Source organism: Stigmatopora argus, chromosome 1, assembly GCF_051989625.1.
Source record: "Stigmatopora argus isolate UIUO_Sarg chromosome 1, RoL_Sarg_1.0, whole genome shotgun sequence".
Taxonomy (NCBI): domain Eukaryota; kingdom Metazoa; phylum Chordata; class Actinopteri; order Syngnathiformes; family Syngnathidae; genus Stigmatopora; species Stigmatopora argus.
Genome location: NC_135387.1, coordinates 14113765 through 14135851, shown reverse-complemented (window position 1 = coordinate 14135851; position 22087 = coordinate 14113765). Strand labels below are relative to the sequence as shown.

Below are 22087 nucleotides of genomic sequence, written 5' to 3'. Positions count from 1 at the left end.
ATGTGTTATTGCAGGTATTAAATGAAAATGCCATGTTAGCTGGAGTGGGTTTAAGGTGCTTTTGGGTCAATACTGCCTCTGAGCTCTCTGACTCTCTGAGCTAGGGCACAATTAGGCTTTTGTCTGTCAATCAAAACACGTAAATACACATGCAAGTAAATCACCGAACCATCTATACTGTCGCGCGGTGCATTTAGTAATATAGCCAGGTCTTGCTCACTTGCCTGCCACTCGTGCTTTGCCTATGCAATAAGATTGATTTATTTGATGAATGATTCAAGAAAAAAATGTGCAAATAGAACCATTGGTTCAATGTTGTTTTTTGCCCTAATTTGTGATTATTTCCGATATTTATTTTAAAAAACATTACCATGACCTTTGCGTGCTAGGTTCATTTTCTTAACTCATTTTCTCAATAATTTCCTCCTCTATTTCATTCAAAATCAAAGCAGTGCAATCTGCCATGATTACTTATCTATTTTGTTTTCTAGGTGAAAATGACTGAAGATGAACACATCTAAACATTAAAATAAATGATTTCTTAATTAAACTGATGCAGTGCCAAAAAACAACAACAACAAAAACAATTCTGTTAGGAGTGCCTCTCATCTCATTTTCTGAACCACGTTATCCTCATTAGGGTCGCAGGGGGTGCTGGAGCCAATCCCAGCTGTCTCCGGGCCAGAGGCGGGGGACACCCTGAATCGGTGGACAACCATTCACACTCACCTTCATAACTAGGGAAAATTTAGAGTGTCCAATCAGCCTACCATGCATGTCTTTGGAATGTGGGAGGAAACCGTAGTACCCGGAGGAAACCCACGCAGGCCCGGGGAAAACATGCCATCTCCACACAGGTGGACCAACCTGGACTTGAACCCAGGACCCCAGAGCCATGAGGCCGACACGCTAAACACTCGCTCCACCGGGCCGCCCGTTAGGAGTGCAATGATGCTATAATGGGCCAAGATGGGCGCACTGTCAGGGCTGCGCTCACAAGCAGCGGTGATTTTCACTTTACTTTTGTGTGCATTAATGAAAAAAGCCGGCGCCTAATGGGATTTGGTGATAAGAAATTACCAGCGGCAGGTCGTTGTCTTTTGTCTCTCGCTCGGGGAGTTCAATGGCTCAGCCGGCAAGAGGGAACTCAGGGCCCCAGTTGCCTTAGAGACGGGAGAACACAAAGGTTTGGTGTCGCCATGGCGAACGGAGGGCTCGTCAAAGTTCTTTTTACACACATGTACACCACATACATGACTGCATTCATGCACTTTTTACACACAAAGACACAGCATGACGAGTGGTAACATGCCCGTGGTTTGTAATATATTAACACTGGGTATATTGAAAAGAGTTTTTAGTCAAATCTCCCATGCAAGCATAGACACATAATATCAGATTCAGAATGTGGCTGCCTGGCGACCAGTCTACGATGTAGTCTGCTTTTTCGCCTGAAGTCAGCTGGGATAGACTCCGGCAACCCTTACGAGGATGCGCGGTAGGGAGGGCAATTCCCTTTTTTGTTGTTGTTTTATTTTTAATCATTAACATTCAGCAACAGGTCTAAATGTAATGTTTTTCCTGAGCCTATCCATTCCTGGTTTAAGTGTCCTAAAAGGAGGGAAGTTTGAAGAGAAAGTGTCCGAGGTGTGAAAAATTGTTGATATAACTGCATGCTAACCTCAGGCAGCATACATTCATTTATTCATCTTCTGCAGCGCTCATTCTCACAAGGGTCACAGGGGGTGCTGGAGCCTATCACAGCCAACCACAGGCAGCAGGCGATGGACACCCCAAATTGGTTACCAGTACTTCCTGTGTGTGGCTCCAGTTTCTTACCTAGGTCTACAATGTCTTGTGTGTCTGTCTTGCTACTGCAACCAAGAAATTTCCCGAATACGGGATGAAATAAAGTTCTAACCTAACATAACCAATCTCAGGGTACACTAAAACGGACAAACACTCACGCTCACAATCACACCGCCACCGAGTAGGAATTGAACCCAGACTGCTTGCACCAAAGTCAGGCAGAAGAACCACTGCATCATCAGGCGGCCCCTCAGACAGCAGTTAACCAAAATGTCCTCCAGAGATGGAAGAAGACAACCAGTTAGTCTCTGGGTGGTGTTAATGGCCGCAGACTATCCCCCACACACTCACAGATACTGCATTTACACTACACAAGTCTTCATTTAACCCAACACACTTTTTTGGAATGTGGAAAGTACCTAAAGAAAATCCACATAGGGTCTAGAGCTCAGATCCAATTTAGATTAGATTAGATTGGACCTTTATTTCATCTTTATTTCATCTCAGAAATTTCTTGTTTGCAGTAGCAAGACAGACACAAGACACACAAGACATTGTAGACCTAGGTAAAAAACTTTTAAAAAACTTGTTTTTAATATAAAAATATAATATAAAATTTAATATTGTGAGATGGACATTGATAGGACAGGTCAAGGGGAAAAAGGGTGTGTGTTATTTAATGAATGCTGATGTTATACCGAGTTCCAGCAGGCCACACACACACCATCACTGATTGGGAGCAAGCAGGAGCACCAATAGAGAGAGAGCGAGAGAGAGAGAGAATGCGGCAGTGTGTCAGCTCTATGGCGGATTGCAAAACAAGCAAATTACAGAGCTCCAGTAAAAGGAGAGTGGCCTTGTCATCCCAGGCTGTCGAAAAGGATTTCCTGCATGAAAATAGGGAGCATCGCGGGCTGGCTAAACCAGCCCACCGCACGATTGTCACTCCAGGGACGAGACTGATGTCTCTCTTTGGTACGAAGGTCACGCCGCTGCACTTGAAGTCAATATCTTTAAAATCGGGCCATGAAATAAAGGCACAGGGACATTTGCGTCCAACTATGAATCTTGATGCCGCTTTTAAAACTTTTCAAACCGCTTTGATAACCTACATGAGCTTAACAATAAAGACAATAAAAACAGTTTGCAATGGTCTTGTTGCTTTCAAATTCAGCCATAAGTTGTCCTGCCGCATTTCTTGCCTTTTATCAATGCTCCAAATCGAGATCTTTTAACAACTGCATAGTAAACTTGATCAGTCGGACAAATGTCGATGAATGGAAACTCTGATGTTTCTTCTGTACTCAACAAAAAAGTGGTAGAGCATCCAAGGAGGGATGTTTGTAATTTCCCTTGTCGAGAAAACGACAAACACGCACTCTCAGGCGCGCACGCTAATGACATTTAAATGGCTCATTTGAAGATAAAAGACGTGCTGACATCAATTGGAGCCTTCTTCTGCATAATAGCGAGAAACTAAGTAGAAATGAAGCTTGCATTAAAAGGATTGCGTTGTATGTCTACGCAAACAATAAAGACGAAAACAAATATTGCCGCATTGCAAAGCAAACAGTTTATGGTGAAAATGTATTTATTCAGAGAATTTATACAATATGAATATCGGTTCCAGCCGAAACATCTGCTAATTTTTATAATACAACAAAAAAATGGAGAATCATATGCACTTAGACTTAAAATACCACCACAAAAAAATGTCCAGCTTATTTATTTATTATTATAATATATTGATTATTTGTTTGTGCACTTCATGGTGAAGATTTAAATCTCATCATACTTTTATAATGACAATAAAAGCATTCAATGCAATTCATTTCAATAATTCACTTCTTACAGACATGAAATTTCCCGAATACGGGATGAATAAAGTTATCCAATCCAATCCAATACTACACTACCCATATTGTTTGTTACTTATGACGACGATAATCAGGCAATGTGATTTTTTTGCACTCCTTCATTCTCCAAACTGGTTATCCTCACAAGGGTCGCGGGAGGTGCTTGAGCCTATCCCAGCTAACTATGGGCACCGGGCGGGGATCACTTTGAATTGACAGCCCTAGTAGTCACTACACATGAAAAAAAAAGACAAACAAAAGAGGCTATCCCCCCCAAAAAGGCCTACACTGTCAATTTTGACCCGGTTTCTCTTCCTCACTCACCACTTCTGATTTTTTTTCTTTCGGTCGATGTAATAGTCAGGTAATCTGTCCCCGATCTTCCGCGCCTCCAACCCCATTACCAGGTAGTGCATTAGTCCCTCTCTGCACCATTACAAAGTTAGCAGTCCAACCTCTCCACTTACAGACAATCATTGCATGTGCTGTCCCAATACGCTTGGGAATTTAAAGACGACTCGAAGCCACGTGAAGTAGTATCCCGTTTGTGAGTGCGTGAGAGAAAGAGAGTGCAAGATCAAGGCAACGAATCGTCTTAAAAGCTCGACTCAGGATATATGATGCTATTAAGATTTTTGGTGTACCAATTACTCGAGCGCAAGCTTAAGTGGCGCTGCTGCCATTATGAAGATGGCCTTCTATATCATTACCTTGCCTAAGTTCCTCAAAGTGCAACTTACATTTGACAGAATTGGTGCGTCTGGCTGTCGGGTCACTTTTTCTAGGTGCGACGTCGTCACTCACTGAAGTGCTGCAACACATTCAAGTGACCAGTTTACATACAGATAATGAAAATCGCTCGAATTAACTTCACAGTGAGTGTTTTGGTTACACCTGATCTGTTATGCAATGTCATAAGACTGTCAAAATGGTTACAGGGGACCTGTCATGAATGCGAATGAATGCTTATGACAGATGTCATTAAGTGTCATTTAGTAAATTGTGGCACATTTGATGCAAAGATGACATTGTTTCAAATGTCTTTGGGCAAGGGTTTAGAAAAACTCTTAGTGTTGCTTTGTGACATCAAACACATTCAAATACTGTGTTAAAAAGCGTTTTTCAATGTATTAATTATCTTAATTGAGAAGTAACAGTAATAACATTACATTATAAGGTTGCTGTTAAATTAGAAAAGATTTACATTGTTCCTTCAATAGTACACAACGCATCCAATTTTCATGTTATTCTGTAAAAACATGAGGTCTTTTAGACTGATGAATACCTTATTTTGAGGTATGCGAGAAAAAAAGCTAAATTAATCCATCAACAGATTCCTAGCTATTCACTGTGTGAAACACATAGTGGGTCTGTGCCCTATAAATATGCAAAGTTGGTCTGATCACCGCCTGCACACTACACTGCATGCTGGTTTTTGTTGTTGTTGTTGTTGTTGTTTCCTATTGTGTTTAAAAAATGTACACAACTGAGCGCTGCTGGAAAACATTGTCATTGTGCTGCATACCATGAAAAAAAAACTTTGAATCTTTTGAATTGTTGAGTGTGACAATCATTCAAAGTGTGACAACCCAGCCCAACTTGCGTTTTTTTTGCCCAAAAGCAAAACCAACAGCTAGCAACCACAAGAGAAAGTGAATCAACTTGTAGCTTTTTTCCCCATACATTTTAATGGTAGCATTTTCAAAACTAGAAACTATTGATAAAAAGCACACTATAAAGCCACTGTGTAAGATCGCATGAAAACAAACCTTTAAATTGAAAATTTCACGTAGAAAAAAGCATTGCCGCTAGCCTCATAGTCACTCTACATTAAAATTGGCACAATTCTCATCAATTCGGTCTTGATATGTTGAAACACCGCCCTTTAGTTATTGAGATATAGTAGGTGTGACAACCCTTGTCACGACCAACCCCTATAGGAACAGGATTGCACACAGCGAACACTCTCCTGTGGCAGCGTCACTAGGACATCGTCAGTCCAAACAAAAGGCCGTATCTCCCATTGTACTTTCGGTCTGGGTGACTGGCAACAAGATGTGGAAGTCACCTTGCTATCTCTGTTCAAGCTGTGTGTATGTGTGCGTTTGTGTGTGCACGCACATACTTAGGAGAGATCTACATGTATATGTTGTCCAAGGCCAACAAAGCAGTGGAAAACTTCCTCATAATGAAAATGGATGGATGAGTACAAACTGACACAATGATCTTATAGTGGTTTACTTCCAGGTTCCAAATATTGGCAAAGTGTCCTTGGACACTTAAACCTCAATTGCTTCCTGGTCAGCCAAAGTAATTGGTTTCCAAATTTCTCAATTTTGTTTTTTAGAAAGACTTTGTAACTTGCTCCAACTGTTGAGAAAGTACGATATAAACTCATTCACTCACATTCATGGCGGACTGGTTGATGATTTGAATGGAGTTGGCTTTTTTCGCTGAACCTCTTCTTTCTCGCACGAACCGGAGATTCGCTCGTCTACACTAGGGTTCCTCCTCTGCACTAATTGAAGGATCATTTAAGCCACTGGATATGGCCTGAGTCACTAATCAAGTCCTTGTTAAAGCTCGTTAAGGGACAATTGCTCATAATTTAGCAAATCCACTGGATAGTTCATTTAATTAACCAGCAATTAGAGACTGTACAGTGGAAATATTCTCTCCTCACAGATGCTCTCTTTCGTTTTAGACCGCTGGTCTGTATTCTTAAGAAAATACGAAGAACCGTATGGTCGGGCTGTAAGTCGTACCCGAGTATAACTTGCACCTGCCAAAATGTTCAAGATGGAGAAAAAACAAAAGTCACACTTTTTATCTTATAAGTCACATTTTGAAGCGCAATTTTCAGCTTCTGTTAACGTAACATTTAACTTGTTATTCAGATAACTACTGTATATCTTAAACAATGCAACATAATTTGATTACTGGATTCTGTGACATATAGCATACCTGTCAACCTCTGCCGATAACTGCCCTTATAAATGATTATGATTCCCCTTACAAACCCCCAAAAAACCTTACAAACACCGTACGACTCGTACTCGGTAAGGTTTTTTTGGGGTTTGTAAGGGGAATCATAATCATTTATAAGGGCAGTTATCGGCAGAGGTTGACAGGTATGATATAGTCAAGAAATGCGAAACTCTGTATGAGTAGATTTTTTTCTTTGATACATGAGTTTGATTTCTGCAGCAAAAATGGCACAAGTGAGACACTAGAGTGCTCCTGCAGCAGGTGGGAAATCTATTACTAATGTTTCTTAACGTCACTCAGTGCAAACAATTGACGGCTGAGATGAATTGGGGGGCAGGAGAAAAAGAAAGTGCAGAATCAATTAGTTCTGCAAAGTGTAAGTTCAGCTCACACACACACACACAGACACTCACCCACCTGCCGTTGCCCCTGGTCCTCCCCTGCAGAGGGCCACCCGCAGTCTCTTTGCCATGACAAAAGATCCCCCCTTCGTTGGACTCAACCCACCCCAACCCCAGAGTGTTTCTTGAAAGTACAGACTTCATCAGTGCCCCCCCTGCGGGGATCATCTATCCACACACTAAGGCACACTGCGGGTTCTTTTCTCTTTCTTCTAATGCTAATTAGTGCTCAGACTGACTGCCCAATTTTTACCAGCCATGCACTAATTAGGACTTGTTTAAAGTGCTTGTCAATTAGTCTTTAACATGGTTGTCTGCCAGAACATGTGCCACCAGTTAGAAGTTTGAGATTCTCGCTTGTGGAACTCTCCATTATACAGCATAATGCTTTTAAAAAAATTACAATGGCTCATGTGTGGGGGGGCTTCCATTCATTGACCATGCCACAGATGTCCAAGCCATTTTAACTGGGAGAGCTGACAGCAAATAGTTGCTGCCAATCCTCCCAGTCCTCCGAGTGCAAATGATTTAAACGTCTATCGTCGTCAATGGCAGACAGATTGATCAAATGCCTTAGTGGAACAGGTGAAAATGGTTAGAAAAAAAGTAAAGGTTCAGGTCGTAAAATCAGCCACTGTTTCAGCATTAATATTGCGCTTAACTTTGGCACGTAGAATGTTTTTTTCTTTGTAATATTGTATCATGTAGTAATAATAGGGGTGATCCTACTTGGCAGTTTTTCGATTATCACAGCCATGTCTGGTTTACATTAACAGCGGTATTCAAGGGATTACTGTACACTGTCAAGATGAGTTTTGCAAAGTATATGTTGAGTTCATTCTTCCGCCGGACTTTGCTGCGGGCAGTCTGGGTTCGATTCCCACTGGTGGCAGTGTGAGTGGTTGTCTGTCTCTTTGTGTGTCCTACAACTGACTGGCAACCAGTCTAGGGTGTAGTCTGAAATGTCTTTCAAATGTTGAGTTCAAATCAGGGGTTTCATTATTTGCCATACTTTAATCACTTGCTAAAAATAACAAAAATATTTAAACCTGGCAGCCCGGTGGGGTGATTGGTTAGCATGTCGGCCTCACAGCTCTGGGGTCCTGGGTTCAAACCCAGGTCATGTCATTCTCCCCGGGCCTGCGTGGGTTTCCTCCGGGTATTCCAGTTTCCTCCCACATTCCAAAAACATGCATGGTAGGCTGAATGGACACTCTAAATTGCCCGTAGTTATGGGTGTGAGTGTGAATGGTTGTCCTTTGTCTCCTTGTGCCCTGCGATCGGCTGGCCACCGATTCAGGGTCTCCCCCGCCTGTGGCCCGGAGAAAGCTGGAATTGGCTCCAGCACCCCCTGCGACCTAATGAGGATGACGCGGAAAGTGAGATGAGATGAGATTTAAACCTTATCAGGATCGCCAGGTAAACCAGGTGATCAAAAATAATAGCTTTGCGACGCAATACTAGATACGTTCAAAGAAGGATGAAGCCAATAGACATTCTCAAAAATATGTACTAATCCATCCTTTTTTTCCTCAATCTCAATAGTTACTGGGAATACGGCTGTTCCTAAACCATTTAATTCAGTCAATTTTTCGCCCACATATAGAGGGACCCCTCGGACCCATGGTGGTCCTGATACCACACTTTGAGAAGCACTCAGCTACAGTATTTGCTACTTGATGGCTTTCAGTCTCGTCAGTAAAGGGTCCGTCACATCTCCACGTGTGGGTACAAAGAGTGTAAAATAAAGAAAGAAAAAAAATAAAGGATTACCAGTGCTAATCTCTCCAAAAAACAGGCAGATCTACTGCACAATATACACTCGCTATGTGTATATTTAGCTTTCTGTCTCCAGTATGCAGCACTTGACACTGTGAAAGTGACAGAAATTGGAGGATGGAGTCATGTGGTAGAGAATTAAAGACGGAAGGGAAGATTCAAAATTGGAGAAAAAGATGGGTGTGGCCAACTAACCAGAAGAGGAGTCTTTTTGGAACACTCCAAAGACTAGTTTCCTCATGGAGCTTTTGAAAGGGATGTAAACTGAAGTCTTGACTGACCGTGGACAACAGTGTAAAGTTCAGCGTGCGAGACTAATGTATGGAAAACATCTTATTTCACACCAGTGATCAGACTGTTTGTAAATTTGAAGCATTGCCAGGTTCAATCTAAACTTTTTTGTTTCGCTTTATCTGAAAAAAAAAAAACAACGTAGACCAAGGGTGTCAAACTCTGGTTGGTTTGCGGGCCGTGTAACGTCAACTCCATTTCATGTGGGCCGGACCATTTTATATCCCATCTGAACCGCTTTATCCTCATTCGGGTAGCAGGGGGTGCTGGAGCCAATCCCAGCTGTCTCAGTGGCCAGCCAATCGCAGCATTTTAGATCTAACATTTAGATTTTTTTTTCAACCGGATTAAAAGAACTGGATCAAAAGCCCTAAATAGTCCGTTTATATATATATATATATATATATAAAACAATGTTTTTTCTTAGTAAGGGAAAATGTCTCTGAATCATGTTTTCATTTCAAAAGGAAACAAAATATATATTTTAATTATGTTCAATATCAAAGTGGAAAACAGAAAATATTTGTATCAGTTTATTTTTAGATTTAAAAAAATGCTTTTTGAACTAAAAACAAAAAAATGGATTAAAAAATTGCAATTATTGATTTAAAAAGGGGAAAATCAGGAATTATAATGTGCATCTATAATCTTCATTTGAATTTGATCCTAAAACAGAAAGTTGGGATTCATGATTTACGTTCTCAGGCCGCACAAAATGATGCGGCAGGCCAGATTTGGCCCCTGGGCCGCCACTTTGACACCAGGGATGTAGACCATGACATACTTGTGCTTGCGTCTGTCTACTATCATCTAAACGGAAAAGTGAGACATTGGTCATGATATAATCTTCAGACTCGAGTGAATTTATTGGATACATATTATTCCTTTTGGAAAATGTTGCCTTGTTTATCGTCTGTATAAAACTGACTTGGGCCATTGACAATGGTGTCGTTCTGCCTTATTTTGATCCATTTTTGGAGAAACTTGTACTTCATGTTCGTCTTCAATCTTCAAAAATAACGCCTGCTTAAAAAGCTGTTAAGGAACATAACATCTTGCACCCCATTGAGGATTTGTGGTGTAGCAGCCACATTTTGAGCAGCCCCGAAGCATTATTTCATGAAAAGAAAAGTGGATAATTAAATCAATGTGCTTTTCATTACACCATCTTTCCTTCCTTCCTTACTTCCTCCCTTTCTCCACTTTCCACCCATTCACAGCATCTACTTCCTCCGAACACATTCCTCCCCTTGCCTTCTTTCTCACAAAACTCTAAAAAGCTGACATGCAAATGGCCTTATTAAATCCTATTAAGCAGTCTATCAGCAGCCAGCCAAGAGGGAGCGGGAGTAGAGAGGAGGTGGTGATTGTAGTTATGATTGGCGGTGAAGGAAACGTAGTAGTAGGGGAAAAAGTCATGTTGAAATGAGTCGAAAGTACTGGAAGATGATCCATTCTTCAAACTGCCAGGTGAAAGGCCCCATTCATGTCAACATGCTTAGCCAAATTATCAAACACATGCAGAAGAATCAGATGGCCCTAAAATAAGTCACCGTTTGAGTGCATTTTTGAAAAGGGGTCAATATACTCAATTGCTTGCATGATAGTTTCCTTTTGAAGATTTTGATTTCAATATTTACACATTTCATTTACTGTTAATTACATTTTTAACATTTTAATGTAAACTTTGACGTCATTAAATGTCTTCTCCCGTGTCTGTATTCTCACCCTCTTGCTATTGTGACAGTGAAATTTCCTGAATACGGGATGAATAAAGTTATCTAATCTAATCTAATCTAATTAAAGCATGTTGTCTAAGTGAACAGGTGTCTACTGTAGTGACCACTCTCCCATGAAAGGACCTAAACCTTGAAATGACATGGTCTCAAATAAACAGCACCCATGGTAATGTCATTTTTTTTGTTAACAAGCTCAGCCATTTTTGTGACATCAGTTAATTCTACGCAAAAAAACATCAATAGATTTTGCTGGATATTTATGATGTCATAAGAAAGGGCCGGCAATTTGGGATACTTGCATTTCATTGGCTAAAAGAGTGCCATCATTGATCAAATGTCTGCCACTGTGTGGGGGGGTCGCTTCCTGGGCAAAGTGGCTTTAGTTGTTGTTGTTGTTGTTGTTTATCCTTTATTCTACAATTTAAATAACATGCTTCTATCTGTCCCTTAAAATAAGGTAAAATTGAAGCCAAAAGCAACTTGTGACAGGATATTTTGCATCTCCTTTTCCTGCTCCATAACTTCTCCTCTCACGCTTTGATTTCTTTTTTCAGCGATGAGACTGAGAAGATGACGGATGCCTTTCTCCTGCTTGTCAATTATCCTTGTCTGTCTCTCTGTCCACCTTAATTGGCGTTCAGGAGATGCACGCAACCATCCCAGTGGGCTCGGCCGGGACAATGGAAGTCCCATATTGGTGACCGGCTCGCGACTCAGCTCAAATTGGATTGGAAATCTTCCATCTTCTCTTTAGCATAACAAAGGTTGTTAGACAAAGCTGCCATTTTAATGGGGAAAATCAATCTTGCAGAGAAACGGCTCCATTGTCTCCCATCAGCTGTGCAGGTGTGCCCCCCACCCACGACGGCCTTAATCGGAGGTAGCAAGGGAAGCTTCGGAATATCGGACCGGTACTTGTCTATTCCTGCAGGGATGTAGCACGTCTTGGCAAGGAAGCCATTGCGTGAGTTCAACAGCTGAGTCAAAGCTGGACTCTCTTAAAAACAATCTATAAAAACATTTATTCATCTACTCATTTTCTGAACAGCTTATCCTCACAAATGTTGCAGGGGGTGCTGGATCCCATCCCAGCCAACTACGGTCACCAGGCGGGGGACACCTTGAATTGGTGGCCAGCCAATCGCAGGGCACAAGGAGACGGACAACAATTGATGCTCACACTCATACCAAGCAATTTAGAGTGTTTAAAAAGCCTACCCTGCATGGTTTTGGGACGTGGGAGGAAACCAGAAGACTTAGAGAAACCCCACGTAAGCCCGGGGGAGAACTTGCAAACGCCACACAGTGAAAAAACCCATCTGGAATCAAATCGTTGACCTCAGAACTGTGTAGCCGACACGGTAACAACTTGGCGACCGGGGCCGGCTCTATAAAAACATACAAATGAATAAATAAATAAAAAACAACAAAGCCATTAGGGGGCCCCTTTACTAGAGGGCACCCAAGGCAACCGCATAGCTCGCATGTCCTAAGGGACGGCATTGGCTGGTTTGACTTTGAGTTTATTTTAACTGTGAGCGCTAGTACACTAGGACCTGGAGGAAAGCCAGACAAGCATTTAGAGAAACTTGCAAACTTGCCACAGAAAGACTAGAGTTGAGATTCAAGACTAAACCCATCTGGCCGTGAAGCCGCAGTGCTAATCACGGCACCACAAACCTGCCGATACGGTCTCCGACGGCTGTGCGACATACCTTTTTTTGTCCAAAATGATGGTGCGTTTGGATGTATCACTATGGTGAAGCAAAACTCCTCCATTTCTGTGTATTTCAATAATGTGAGTGCTTGTGTTTGTTTATCTGTGCACAAGCAGCCTCTTGCGCATTACCATGAGAATGGCCTAAGCCCTCGCTTAATCCTCCACGTCTGTTGTAATAAATGTCTTCATTCACACATCCCAGGGACGACGCTCCATCGGCAATCAGTAGTACATCACCAAGTTGCAGCATTTCTGTACCTTTGACCAAGTAGATGTTCTCTGGCCTTTGCAATCAGGCATTTACATGTGTAAGGATCAGTATAGCACAGCAATTTGAGCAGTTGTGCTCACTTTGGGTTTGACAGTATGCAGTCTACCTTTGCTCCTATCATTTTCTTGCCTCCCGTCTCCTGGTCTCCCTCGGGAAGCAACCCATCCCAAGGTACCCACACAAAACAGTCTATTAAAAAGCCTTTATCGGGGTTATTCACTCTGCAGATGAGGAATGGGTTAGTAAAGGCTAATGTAGTTGTGTGTGTGCGTGTGTGTGTGTCTGTGTGTGTTTGGGTTGGGGAGCGGCGTGTCTGCGTATGTGTTTACGTGAGGAAAGTCCAGCCTTTCTGGCAAACCATCTTATTATCCTCTCAGGGACAGTGGTCACTACAGTGGACAGTCATTCAAAGGTTAAACCTTAAAAGGGCAGGTGACTATTTTTGATGATTTAAAAAGAAAACTGAAATATTAGCAAGAACTGTTATTGTAGCGTCAAATTATTCATCGTCATTGTATTTGTTATCATTGTTTTATATTATATATATTGGATATGTATTTTTTGGTATGTTATTTCAATTATATATATATATATATATATATATATATATATATATATATATATATATATAGCGGTTCAGAAAAATGAGAGAGATATAAATAACTGAGACTGGAAAATTGTGAAACCAGACTGAATTTTCCCAAAAATCTTTCAAAGGTCATATGCAGTTTGTGTGTGCGTGCTGCACACTCTGTAAGGTTTCAGAAAATGGGATGTATTTCGCTCAAGACATTTGAAACACACACAGTCGGTCTTATAACCATCATTTGTTTGAAGAAGATGAAGGGATTAGTGAGGATGGACCCCAAGATGGGCAACCTCTTCAACACCTTTGATGCTCAAATGGCAGCCGGAGATCAGAGGGGTGGCAAAAAGGAACACATGGAAGACTGACAACCCATTGGAAAGATTTGGATGAAGATCTTTGGGTGATGGGAACACTGTTGACAGGTGCGACACTAGATGCTTCCACCACGTAGATCAGGGGTCAGCAACCCTAGGGTCTATTGCCGCTCCCTCTTGGCATTTGGGTCAAATTCACAATTGTATGACAATAGCTGCACAATTGGGTGTTGCTAACATACACAACCTTCATTCACGTTTACATACACTGCATACACATAAGTTGCATGGGATGAGAGATGGATCAGCAAACATTGAGACATGACAGAGTAAACAATGTCCTGGTAACCAGATGGCTAAACACACGCACGCACTATTCATCAATCTCATCCTTTGTCTATCGTGTGGCATTAACACAATTGTCCGATGAAGAATAATTGCATTATACATCAAATAATAAAGCCAAACTCAAGGGTTCATCCGTTATTTAAAGTGGTTTAACCTTATGTGCGTTCATGTCCGTATTCCTTTCAGTTAAAAAAATAGGCCGTATGTCTCATGGTTGCATCGTTTCCGTTGCTGAAGCTTCAGCACCACGGCCAGCGACTGGCACCCAAAATAGCAAAATACTTGCACTATCACGTCTGCCCATTTGCAATACATACACACACGTAGGGAACTTGGTGTGACAAGTCCATTCATAACTTCCCCCTTGAAATGTACTTTGAATACTAAGACCTTACTGAATTGTCTTGATTTCATCTAAAAAGTAGTTCATATTTTTGCAGTATATATGTAATGTTTAGATAAGAACACCCCTGCGACTCTCAAGGATAAGCAGTAAAGAAGATGAATGAATACAATGTGCTACCACAATGTTGACAATTTTCTTAAGCTGTAAATTGAGGACTTTTTATTTTATTTTATGCCAACACAGATTTAGTAATAATTTCACCGCAACGCTTGTGAGGATACGCGCTCTGGAAAATGAATACGTTAATAAAAAAAAAAACAAAAAAAACAAAAAAATAAAAAATAAAATATATATATATATATATATATATATATATATATATATATATATAATATTTTGACCAAATTCCACTCCTCAACTTCACAACTGAAAGTGAAAGGATTTCAAGTTGTGTCTTGTGTCCTTTGATTTTTTTTTTTTTAATTTGGCCCACGGAGGAATACGTTTGGACACCCCTGTTTTGGTGCTTTCTCATGACAGGGAATGCTCTCAAAATAGTGAATTGGAAATATCAGATAATAAAGTGTTCCTCTTATTGTTTTACTAGTCAAAACCAATCACACACGCATACATAAAAACGTGTATGATGGTGTGACATCTTTGTATTTGGAGCCTAACCTGCATAATAGGTGTCACATGAGCAAGACAGCAAATCATTGGTGAGCCTGTGCTCAGCAGCTGCACGCTTCTTTGTTGTCTCAGCACTCACTAATTATTCACAATTAATATGATAAATAAGATACGATTTAATTGGAGGGAGCCATGATTGGCATGGGAGAACAAGTAAAGATTAGCGGGCTGTTTGCAACTGTTTCCTCCCCACACGTAAACACACACACACACACACAGAGACGCTGGATTTTCAGTTTTGTATCTGCCTCAATATACAGGTGCAAATATAGATGCAACGCAAATAAATGTCTTTGGAGTGTACCCCTCAATGTTCAAGCATCTACGGAGCATGAAAGTCGGTCATAAAAATGACAGCTTTGCCTCAAGCGTCCATGTAATTGTATAATAGTAGCAATGTGCTGTGATCTTCTCATCCTCAGATAATCCCAGCTCCATCTGGATCCCAACAAACAGCCCACGGGGGACTCACTTCTGTTGTTCTGCGCCACCTAATCCCCCACTCCATCATTCTCAAATACCGCTTGTGTCTGACAAGATCAACATCGCTACAGTGGAGAAAAAAAAGAAGCGTATTCAACACATCCAGCAGATCTATTTTGTCTGGCTGGACATTCCCAACCTGTCCACACAAATGCTGTGCCTCCACAATGACTGTCTTCTTCTGGCACGAGCCGCTGGGCATGAGAATGGAGCTTAGCGAGCAAAGGAGTGAGGATATGAGAAGAGATTAGCGCTTGAGAGGAGATGGAAGAGAGTGGTGAAAATGAGCATGCAGAAAAAAATGAAATTTACTGTAAATTATTGTGGGTCAAGAATCATGGTCTTAATCAAATTGTCGATAGTTGTATCGATACAGCCTTTGTTAAAATGCTCTTTTTGTAGTTTGTGATTAATTTGAGACTCAAGTTTTTACGGTTTTACACTTTTTTAACAGTACAATTCTGGGAACCATTAGTGGTTTTATTATTTATTTTTTATTTTTTGCGTCCTAAGCTAACAAAACATTGCAGTACAATTTGTAGTATACAAAGCATACATACATAGAAATGTCATTAACAGAAACACATTTCACTGGAATTTGATGTTTTTGCAGTGAAACGGGGAAGAAAATATAAATAAAGATTGCCACATCTTGAAAAGTGCAACAAGTTGTCAGATCACACAGTGAGTTTGGTAACAAGGGTGTAGCAGTTGAAACGAGGGTGCAAAGGAGAAGGTCAGAGCCATTTGTAGCTGTAATGACAGGCCATGGAACGATAAGAGACTCTGCAAGCTAACAGCTGTAATTATCCAAACGCCACTCTCGCTACATTGATCTCGCCTCCCACAACCGGGCCTTCAGGTTTCCCGGACACGATATCGTTTGGTGACAGAGCAACGCCGGAGTGCGGCCCACTCAGCACAAGAGTTGTTCAAGCCGCCTGGAGAGCACCACCGAGTACCCGCACAAATTAGTGACGCCTGCAAATCACATCAACTGGTGCAGTGGCTATACTCTGCCCGCCTTCTGCGTTCAGTTTGAAGTGCACGTGTGGTGTCTTGAGCTTCCCAAAACACATCATTTGGAGAAATGAGTCACTGATAAGAAAAGCTCCTTCTATTGGTGACCACAGAGCCTACAAGGAAACAGTAAGTCTGCAATTAAGGAATGAAATCAGCCCTGACACAAAATAATTCAGAAATAGACCTCAGATGATCACTATTTAAAAATCCCCCCCCAAAAAAGACTGACTTTTTGGCTTACCCCGATCAAAATAGTCAATTCGCATGATAAATTCAGTTTCACGCCGGATGCGCATCCTAACACAACCAACCCAAGCCGATCAAATTAATTAGTAAAAGCCATTTTAGTTATGAGATTAATTAATCTAATTGATCAGCCCCAGGATAAACAAAAATGTAAAACAGGGCTTAAAGATCAATGTGTGGAATATTCGTACCTATCAAATTCCAGTCAAATCCGTGCACGAATAACGGAGGACCTACAATTTAAATTTTGCGATGAATTGAACTAATTAATCACCCATTAGATGACGTATAAAAAATCAAACTACAAGGATAAATGTGTATACATGCCTTGAATATACCTGCCAAATTTGAGTCAATGAATAATGGAGGAGAACATACCTGTCAACCTCTGCCGATAACTGCCCTTATAAATGATTATGATTCCCCTTACAAACACCGTACGAGTCGTACGGTGTTTGTAAGTTTTTTGGGGGGTTTGTAAGGGGAATCATAATCATTTATAAGGGCAGTTATTGGCAGAGGTTGACAGGTATGGGAGAAGCAATTTTAGTTAGTATTCTCCCCAAGAAAAGTGGAGTTATTGCGACCTCTCCCACTCGAGGCAGTCTAAAAAATGGAAGAGCCATTGGATTTGGTATTTGTATGAATTGGATTTTGTATGAAGTGGAGCCTGCATACAGTCCCACTTAACAGCAAGTTATCAGCAACATTGCTTCTGGTTATTGTATGTTTACACGGGAGCATTTTGTTTCTGAGCAACACCTTTAGTGAGAGTGAAAGTAATATACAGTTATGGTTCTTTAAACTGGAATTACTATAATGCAATAAATACTTTGTATTTTATATCTCCAGCATCCTCTACCCTTATTGACAATAAGGTGAATCACTTTGCTTCTCCTCACTTAACCACAGTGCTGAAAAAACAATGACACCTTAATGGTGGAAGGAGTGGGGGCCAAAAACACTCATAATAACTATGATTAGTCTGCAATAGATGGACAGTCTCACTGTGACAGAGACCTGAGAAATACTGGAGTGAAATTGAAAATGTCAGGGCTCTACGTGTGGACGTTAATCAGACAAGCTGTCATTAGAACAGCGAGGTTAATAGCGGTCGGCACTGTCACCTTCAGCCACCCAAAGCCACCAGAACATTCAAACTACACGGCCTCCCCCTCAAACACGCAGGCTACATAATATATGATTGTGTAGCCCAGCGATAAGAGAAGAGGCATGAAGGAATTCCAACATTGACGCATCTCCGTCTCCGCCATGCATGCGGGCTCCCACCGTGCCATTGAGTTGGGGGGAGGATTTACAAGTCACTCCGTACGTAGACCAAAGCCCTCTTTTGTTCAGCCGTCACCTGTTCCAGATTTATGACAGCCAATTACAAGCAAGTGTGCTAACAGCACTCCCCATTAGCCTATCAAATGCTTTAGTGCTTGTTCCCTCAATGGGTTATCTGGCCTTTCAGCATGGCCATAGCCAATTTACGCACCCCCCTCCAAGACCATGTGAACAAAGACCTCCAAGGCTGCTTTTTGTTTAGTTGCAACTTGTGACACTCACCAAGACAGGTAATTAAAAGGGAAAGAGTTTGTGGTTAATTTGTGAGATAATTATCTAAATTAAACTGCTTTCTCTTCGTATGGCGGGAACGGATATGTGTGTGTGTCGGGGGGGGACTCTATCCCACTCAATTTCTCCCTCGCCTGACGAGAGCGCTTACAAGATATTGCTGTGCCGCGGAAAGAAAACTGCTAATGACACCATCCCCTTTGGCGATATTTGTTTTCAGCGCTTTGTTTTGCCTGTTTCTTTATTTGATCACTCACAAAGGGAGAAGGGGCCATTTTACTTCCAGGTGTCATCTGCTTTTTCTATAGAGCCCAGAAAAGAGCAAAACTCCAGTAAAACAATCGAGGCAGCAACGATTCCTGAATTTTGAAGCAAAAAATAGGGAGATTTAGATCCATATTTTGTTGGGCATCACAATTAAGATGAGTATAAAATGTAAAAAAAAAAGTCAACATACGAGATTTTTGGGTTACAAATAGCATCGATGAGAAAGCTTTTGTTCCATTATACGAAAAAAAGTAATTAAAAAAAAACGTCTAATCAAGTATCCCTCAAAATGTAAGTGCACTTCCTGGTTGCAGTATTTTTTATCAAAACTGTTTTGATAGTTACTTTCCCATTGGCTATCTCTCAAAACCTCGCTGGCCTCCTTTTGGTGCACCACATTACCGTAAATTCAACCGTTTTTTTTATACATTGTGCAAGGACAGTAGATATTTTTGAAGATAACATATTTAGAAATAATAAATAGATAGAAAAATAAATAGATTAGTCACCATGTTCAGGAATCCCATATGTGCATTTGCATGAATATGGCAGTTAGTGTCTGTCTGACTTTGTCAGCAGCCCCCCTCCTCGGCCCCTAAACACACACACACACACACGCAAGTGTACGAATACATATACGTAGTATGTTGAAGGAATGAACGTTCACTGTCAAATGTGGTGGCACATTGCCATCAGGCCCTGACAAGAAAATAGCACACTTCAAGGAAAATAATACACTCATTCGGCTGTCGGCGCTCAGACTACGGCTCGCAGATGATGCACATACTCGTGTGTGCTTTGGTCTGTGTGTGTGTGTGTGTGTGTGTGTGTGTGTGTGTGTGTGTGTGTGTGTGTGTGTGTGTGTGTGTGTGTGTGTGTGTGTGTGCGCGTACATAAGTGCATATGTCTAAAAGCCCTCATTGCTGCTGTCTACACGTGTACAAAGGATCCCTTTATATGATTAGTATGCATCTCTGAAAAACATAGAACACAAAAAGCCCTGCCCTCCTTGCCGCTCCACGGCAATTAATAGATTAAGAAATCATGTGGCGAAACGGCTATGATATGAGGCTGTTGTCTCTCCTGACAACCCGGCGGCCCAATTTTCACTCAACAACTTGGGCTTGGCTTACCAGCTCATTGGCTGTCGTTGACGCTGGCAGCCCCTCCCATTCCAAATGGATTGGACGTACATTGCCATCAATTTCATCCATTGAGTTTCATTCATTCATTCATTTTCTGAACCGCTTTATCCTCACTAGGGTCGCGGGGGTGCTGGAACCTATCCCAACTGACTCCACACAGGTGGACCGACCTGGATTAGAGCCCAGGACCCCGGAACTGTGAGGTCTACGTGCTAACCGCTCAAGCCACTGGGCCGCCATTGAGTTTATTTATGAAATAAGAAGATGAATGGTGTTAAAGCAGCAGGAATTTTGTAGATGTGTTTGAGTGTTATACATACTAACACTAAGGCAAAGTTAAGTTTTTCAATCAGTTTCAATGGCGACCAATTAGTTCAAGTCAAAAGGTCCAATTTGAGTCACTTCAAGATTCCATCGGAAACATTACCAATCATGAAAGCTGGATTGAGTCGAGTGCACCAAAAATACATTTGAAAAATAATCATTAGTACATAGTAACTTCATCTAGAAAACAAACTTCAGTTCATCTCATTAACACTTTGCTTTAATTGCAAATCTGAGTCTTTTGGTGCATCAGCTTGGCATATGTTGACTTTCCTCTACTCTTCCTTGAAAAAGCATCCAAATCTGTCAGATTGTGAGAGTGTCCCAGTACAGTTCAATACTTTCTTTTTACGTCAAGTCCAATAAGGTTTCCTTCCACATTTAACCGAGTCAATTGTGGCATCACATATTACATTGGATACAGGCTGAGGGGTGTTATCCAGCAGATCAACACTCCCTTTCAGGAGAAAAGACTCCCAAGGCCAAAGATTCAAATGTTTATTCGCGGTGTGAAAGTTGCTAATATCCAATTCGAGATATTTCCATGCTTTGTCCTCTCTCAGGCCAAAATACCCGTCCACTTCAGTTGGCGTCCCTCCTACGGAGGAGATCGATCACCTCATCCGGCTCGAGCCGACCTCGCTGACCTGGTCCGCCTTGCCCGCCAACGCCTTTCGAAAATAGCGGTGGCGAGGCATTCCGCTAGCTGTAATCAGTGTTAATCCCACCACCACAAGTCCACATCTTTGGCGTACACCTTTGCACGTACACGATCTTCGACTTGCCTTCCTTTGTCGAAGGACAACCAGGAGAAAGTAGAATATGTGCAGCTTTATTGCAGCATATGCTGCAAGCAAATTGACTAAATATTCAGACGGTATTTATGACTCTCATTTAGGGGCGAGTGCATCATCTCAAGTGCTGCAGGCCGGTGTTTAGCGCACAGCGGATGAATGCAGGAATCACATCCATCACATTAACACACTTTGATACCAGCGAGGCACTTTGAGGCAGCTTAGTCCACAAGAAGGCAATGAAATCCCACCGGCCCTGGCATTGAAAACATTGCACGCCACTTATGTCTTTAGCTCTGCTTAGAGAAACTATTTCAGAGCTGTGGAGTGGGTGGCAGATGGTGTTGTCTTTCGTAATTTTTTTAGTCTGGCTGTTTGTTTTGGCATTTTTTCGCTTTCGCTCTTTTGATCTTTTGTAAATTGACTGTAAAAATACCATTTGATGAACTACAAATAACCATATTTACTGTTATACAAGTGAACTATTTAGGAATTCAACTATTTTAGCCCCTAAAAATGATTAAAAAAATCATATTGCCATTTCCAATTGTGACAATCCTTAATAAGGATTTCAGTTTGAGTAGTAGACCTTATAGAAGATAATGCATTATTAAGAAATGCGTCATATTAGAATCAACTATACTAGACAAGACAACAAAAAGTATTTTTGATGTGATCCTGCCAGTTATTAAAAAGAAAACTATACTGAGTGATTTAAAGGTGGCATTTGAACAATTTAGAGTCTAATAATTGGTAAAATGGTTATAATTACCCACTCCAATTTAAGCTCAGGCGTGCTGGATCATTTGTGTCTATGATAAAATATGTAAAAATAACATTCCAACTAGGAATGGGTTGTCTTTGGTACAAAATAATTAGACTAGTTAAAACGTAAATGCTTCTATGAAGCAAACCCCATTTGAGCAGAAGCGGTTGGTTAACACTCAGTCGTCAAATATTTCCATAAACCCATTATATTTCTTTGAACAATATAAATATAAAATATTTAATCATGCTGGCGTTGTAACAACAATGTTAAACCAGTATCATCATTTCAAAATGCAATCAATTGATATTCACATA

The 22087-nt window shown here is 41.1% G+C and overlaps 1 long non-coding RNA gene across 1 annotated transcript in view; it reads right to left on the bottom strand.

Annotated features, from left to right (window-relative positions):
• Positions 1-7703, bottom strand: part of LOC144073337 (uncharacterized) — a 10462-nt gene extending 2759 nt beyond the window's left edge. The window contains exons 1-2 of the long non-coding RNA XR_013300061.1: positions 7071-7703; positions 4406-4476 (exon numbers count right to left, since the gene is read on the bottom strand). This is a non-coding gene — a long non-coding RNA (uncharacterized LOC144073337). The remainder of the gene's footprint in view (positions 1-4405; positions 4477-7070) is intronic.
• Between the last annotated feature and the right edge of the window lie 14384 nt (positions 7704-22087).